Source organism: Oryx dammah, unplaced genomic scaffold (genome assembly GCF_014754425.2).
Source record: "Oryx dammah isolate SB20612 unplaced genomic scaffold, SCBI_Odam_1.1 HiC_scaffold_29, whole genome shotgun sequence".
Taxonomy (NCBI): domain Eukaryota; kingdom Metazoa; phylum Chordata; class Mammalia; order Artiodactyla; family Bovidae; genus Oryx; species Oryx dammah.
The window spans coordinates 36,263,619-36,269,545 of record NW_024070213.1 but is presented as its reverse complement, the minus strand read 5'-3'; the positions used below and the strand labels follow the sequence as shown (position 1 = coordinate 36,269,545).

At 45.7% G+C, this 5,927-nt stretch overlaps 1 protein-coding gene across 1 annotated transcript in view; it reads right to left on the bottom strand.

Annotated features, from left to right (window-relative positions):
• Nucleotides 1-5,927, bottom strand: part of ARNTL2 (aryl hydrocarbon receptor nuclear translocator like 2) — a 53,108-nt gene that overhangs the window by 17,501 nt on the left and 29,680 nt on the right. The window lies entirely within an intron of this gene.

Below are 5,927 nucleotides of genomic sequence, written 5' to 3'. Positions count from 1 at the left end.
TTACTTTGCCGACTAAGGTCCGTCTAGTCAAGGCTAAGGTTTTTCCTGTGGTGATGTATGGATGTGAGAGTTGGACTGTGAAGAAGGCTGAGCGCCGAAGAATTGATGCTTTTGAACTGTGGTGTTGGAGAAGACTCTTGAGAGTCCCTTGGACTGCAAGGAGATCCAACCAGTCCATTCTAAAGGAGATCAACCCTGGGATTTCTTTAGAAGGAATGATGCTAAAGCTGAAGCTCCAGTACTTTGGACACCTCATGTGAAGAGTTGACTCATTGGAAAAGACTCTGATGCTGGGAGAGATAGGGGGCAGGAGGAGAAGGGGACGACCCAGGATGAGATGGTTGGATGGCATCACTGACTCGATGGACGTGAGTCTGAGTGAACTCTGGGAGTTGGTGATGGACAGGGAGGCCTGGCATGCTGCGATTCATGGGGTCGCAAAGAGTCGGACACGACTGAGCAACTGAACTGAAGTGAACTGAACTACACAAAATTGAAGGCAAAAGGAGAAGAGGGAGGCAGAAAATGAGATGGTTAGATAGTTATCACCAACTCATTGGGTGTGAATTTGAGCACACTCCAGGAGATAGTGAAGGACAGGGAAGCCTGGAGTGCTGCAGTCCACGGGGTCACAAAGAGTCAGATGTGACTTCAAGACTGGACAACAACTATGTAAAATCTAGTCATTTCACTTGGCAGACATTTCCTTTGGTTAAAGTAGAATACAAAAGTGTCTCACGAGTGGGACACCATCCGCGCGGCCAGTCGGGGTTCATTCTGCAGTTACCTCCTCCCGACCCAGGCAACTGTCTGTACACCTATCTACCTAGTGAAGTGAAGTGAAGTCACTCAGTCATGTCCGACTCTTTGTGACCCCATAGACTGCAGCCTGCCAGGCTCCTCTGTCCATGGGATTTTCTGGGCAATAGTATTGGAGTGGGTTGCCATTTCCTTCTCCAGGGGATCTCCCCAACCCAGGGCTCGAACCCAGGTCTCCCGCATTGTAGACAGAGGCTTTACCGTCTGAGCCACCAGTCTCCCCAACTTTCAACTCTTCTACCAGTGAGGCAGGGCCTCGCCATCAGAATAAGACATATGCTTTGTCACCTTAGTCGCTCAGTCATGTCTAACTCATTGTGACCCCCATGGATTATAGCCTGCCAGGCTCCTCAGTCCATGGAATTTTCCAGGCAAGATACCAGAGTGGGTTGCCGTTCCCTTCTCCGGTGGATTTTCCCAACCCAGGTATCGAACCTGGGTCTCCAGCAACACAGGCAGATTCTTTATCATCTGAGCCACCAGGGAAGCCCTGAGGAAGAGCCCATCTAATGGTTAACACACCCTCACTGTTCCTGAGGCCAAACAGGGCTCATGCCTTTGGCGCAGAGCTCTGGAGTGTTAAGTGAAATACTTGGTCAGGCACTTGAGCAGATTAAAAAGTCCTTTTTGAAAAGGTGTTTGACTCTGACTGCAGGCCTCTGTGTGGCCTAGCCTGGCAGGGGAACGAACGTGCGTGTGTGGGCAGGGAAACATTCCTAGAGCAGGAGCCAAGCTCCTGGCTGTGTGTCTGCTGCAGAAATCATCTAGAATGGACCTCTTTCATTAACAACCTTTGGCATCTAGGAAGCTACTCCAGTTGGTAGCATGGCACAGTGGAAAGAACACAGATTTTAAGGCCGGATTCCTGATTCTGCCCCCTTCTGTGTGACTTCCAACAACTTACAGAATCTTTTCAGGCTTCAGGTTTTCTTATTTGCAAGACTGGGATGGTTTGCAAATAAAAGTAGGTTACATATGCAAAGTGTTTGGCATACAGATTTTAAATAATTACTGATTCTCTTCTTGCTCTTTGATTTTCCTTCTCTTCTTTCTGAGCCACAAATAACAGCTTGCATTTTTGGAGTGCTGTCTAGGAACCGAACACTGCCTTAGCCACATGTAATCCTCACCTCACTCCCACGTGGTGCTACCATTCCAGCCATTATATCAGTCTGCTTGGGCTGCCATATAAAATATCACAGAGTGGCTGAAACAATAGACATTAATTTTCTCACAGTTCTGGGGGCTAGAGGCCCTGGATCAAAGTGTTGGAAAGTTTGGTTTCTCCCAATGCCTCCCTCTGGCTTGTAGATGGCCTACTGTTTCCTCACGTGGCCTCCTCTTTGTGTGTATACCCCTGGCGTCTCCTCCTCTTCTTATGATGACACCAGCCACATCGGATTAGGCCCCCACTCTTATGACCCTAATGGCAGAAGGTGAAGAGGAACAAAAGAGCCTCTTGATGAAAGTGAAAGGAGAGTGGAAAAGCTGGCCTAAAACTCAACATTCAGAAAACGAAGATCATGGCATCCAGTCCCATCACTTCATGGCAAACAGAGGGGGAAAATGTAGAAACAGTGGCAGACTTTATTTTCTTGGGCTCCAAAATCACTGTGGACGGTGACTGCAGTCGTGAAATTAAAATATGTTTGCTCCTTGGAAGGAAAGCTATGACAGACCTGCTGCTGCTGCTGCTGCTGCTAAGTCACTTCAGTCGTGTCCGACTCTGTGTGACCCCATAGACGAGGCCCACCAGGCTCCCCTGTCCCTGGGATTCTCCTGGCAAGAACACTGGAGTGGGTTGCCATTTCCTTCTCCAATGTGTGAAAGTGAAAAGTGAAAGTGAAGTCGCTCAGTCGTGTCCAGCTCTTAGCAACCCCATGGACTGCAGCCCACCAGGCTCCTCCATCCATGGGATTTTACAGGCAAGAGTACTGGAGTGGGGTGCCATTGCCTTCTCCGATGACAGACCTAGACAGCATATTAAAAAGCAGAGACATCACTTTGCAGACAAAGGTCCATATAGTCAAGGCTATAGTTTTTCCAGTAGTCATGTATGGATGTGAGAGTTGGACCATGAAGAAGGCTGAGTGCCTGAGTTGATGCTTTTGAACTGTGGTGTTGGAGAAGACTCTTGAGAGTCCCTTGGACAGCAAGGAGATCAAACCAGTCAATCCTAAAGGAGATCAACTCTGAATATAAATTGGAAGGATTGATACTGAAAGCTGAAGCTCCAATCCTTTGGCCACCTGATAGGAAGGGCTGATTCACTGGAAAAGACCCTGATGCTGGGAAAGAATGAGGGTAGCAGGAGAAGATGGTTGGATAGTATCACCGACTCAATGAATGTGAGTTTGAGCAAACTCTGGGAGATAGTGAAGGACAGGGAAGCCTGGGGTGTTGCAGTCCAGGGAATCAGAAACAACTGAGCAACTGAATAGCTTATGATCTCTGCTGCTGCTGCTGCTGCGGCGGCGGCGGCACTTCAGTCGTGTCCGACTCTGTGCGACCCCACAGACGGCAGCCTGTCAGGCTCCTCTGTCCCTGGGATGCTCCAGGCAAGAATACTAGAGTGGGTTGCCATTTCCCTCTCCAGGGGCTCTTCCAAATCTAGGGAGCCAACCCTCATCTCCTGCATTGGCAGGTGGATTCTTTACTCCCGAGATACCAGGGAAGCCCTATTGTCAATGACTAACTGTATATATTCAGTCATGTGCTGTCCTAGAATCTGACAAAAACTGAAATGAAAATTCAAGGTGAAAGATAGGACAAGCCTAGACAAGGTAGAGTCCTATCACCAATTTGTGACTTGTAGTTCCATAAATTGTAATGTGCCAATTTACTAAACATACATTTATTTTCAGCAAAGCCCAGATTCCTTTGGTTCCCACTGCAGAGCCTTTTCAGAAATATTTATGAGAGTTACCATAGAGAAAATGATCCAAGTTGTTTGCTGTCTTGGTCAGCTAGGCCCCCCATAATAAGCACTACAGGCTGAGTGGCTTAACAGAAATTTATCTCCTCACAGTTCTGGAACCTGGAGTTCTGAGATCAGGATGGCAGCATAGTTGACTTCTGGCTTGCAGACAGCTATCATCTCACTGTGTGCTCACAGACTACAAATCTTCTGGGTTCCCCTCTTAGAAGGGTGCTAAATATAGCATGAGGGCCCCACCCTCATGACTTCATCTAAATCTAATTATGTCTCAAAGGTTCTATCCAAATAATACCACATCAGGCTTCAGCATATGAATTTTAGGGACACAATTCAGCCCATGTGTGTATATGTGCTAGGTCGCTTCAGTTATGTCTGACTCTTGGCTACCCTATGGCCTGTAGCCCACCATGCTCTGCTGCCCACGGGATTCTCCAGGCAAGAAGACAGGAGTAGGTTACCATTTCCTACTTCAGAGGATCTTCCTGACCCAGAGATTGAACCCACATCTGCATTACTGGCGAATTCTTTACTGAGCCACCTGGGAAGCCCAGAGAATCTCATACTTAGAGTTTAAAGCAATGGTTCTCAAAAAGAAGACACAGGTTGAAAATCAACCTTGTGGAGTTGCAATGTTTAGAAGCAAAGAGTAAATTGCTAGGCCAGGGGGTGAGATCCGGTTTTACAGAAGTTAAATGGCTATACTGGGCACTAGCCATGCACCATGCCAAAGAGATGACTGAAGTATTAGTACTGAATAAGTACATGTGGAAAATCTGCTTTTCCCAGAAGGAGAGATAAACTGATTTGGCAATCCTTAAAAGACTTACAAAGCTTGATCGTGTTAGCTTCTACTCAAGTTACAACTTGCATCAAACATCAAAGAGATTTCAGCTGTGTTGAGGTGGTTGCATTGGCTGCCATGTTTTCTCTCATATGGATTGCTGTGTAGATTAGGTGATTCATTTCTAACTGGATCTATTCAACATGGAATTGATTCACCAGAGCTATAATTATTGGATAAATAAATGCTTTTGACCTCAGTATTTGCCTTGACCATTCAGTTCAGTTCAGTCACTCAGTCGTGTGACTCTTTGCAACCCCATAGACTGCAGCATGCCACGCCTCCCTGTGCATCACCAACTCCCAGAGTTTACCCAAACTCATGGCCATTGAGTCAGTGATGCCATTCAACCATCTCATCCTCTATCGTCCCCTTCTCCCACCTTCAATCTTTTGCAGCATCAGGGTCTTTTCCAGTGAGTCAGTTCTTTGCATCAGGTGGCCAAAGTATTGGAGTTTCAGCTTCAACATCAGTCCTTCCAATGAACATTCAGATCTGATTTCCTTTAGGATGGACTTATTGGATCTCCTTGTAGTCCAAAGGACTCTTAAGAGTCTTCTCCAACACCACAGTTCAAAAGCATCAATTCTTCGGTGCTCAGCTTTCTTTAAAGTCCAACTCTCAGATCCATACATGACTACTGGAAAAACCATAGCCTTGACTAGACAGACCTTTGTTGGAATCCATACATGACTACTGGAAAAACCATAGCCTACCTTGACCATACAACTTATTTTTTTTATATAGAAAATATTAGGACATTAATTTTACATCCATGCATCAAATCACTTGATATTTCACTCTCCAACATAAATCACAGTAGGATCCTCTATGACCCATCTCCCAGAATACTGGAAATAAAAGCAAAAATAAACAAATGCGACCTAATTAAAATTAAAAGCTTCTGCACAACAAAGGAAAATATAAGTAAGGTGAAAAGACAGCCTTCGGAATGGGAGAAAATAATAGCAAATGAAGCAACTGACAAACAACTAATCTCAAAAATATGCAAGCAACCCCTGAAGCTCAATTCCAGAAAAATAAACGACCCAATCAAAAAATGGGCCAAAGAACTAAACAGACATTTCTCCAAAGAAGACATACAGATGGCTAACAAACACATGAAAAGATGCTCAACATCACTCATTATCAGAGAAATGCAAATCAAAACCACAGTGAGGTACTATTTCATGCCAGTCAGAATGGCTGCAATCCAAAAGTCTACAAGCAATGAATGCTGGAGAGGGTGTGGAGAAAAGGAACCCTCTTACACTGTTGGTGGGAATGCAAACTAGTACAGCCACTATGGAGAACAGTGTGGAGATTCCT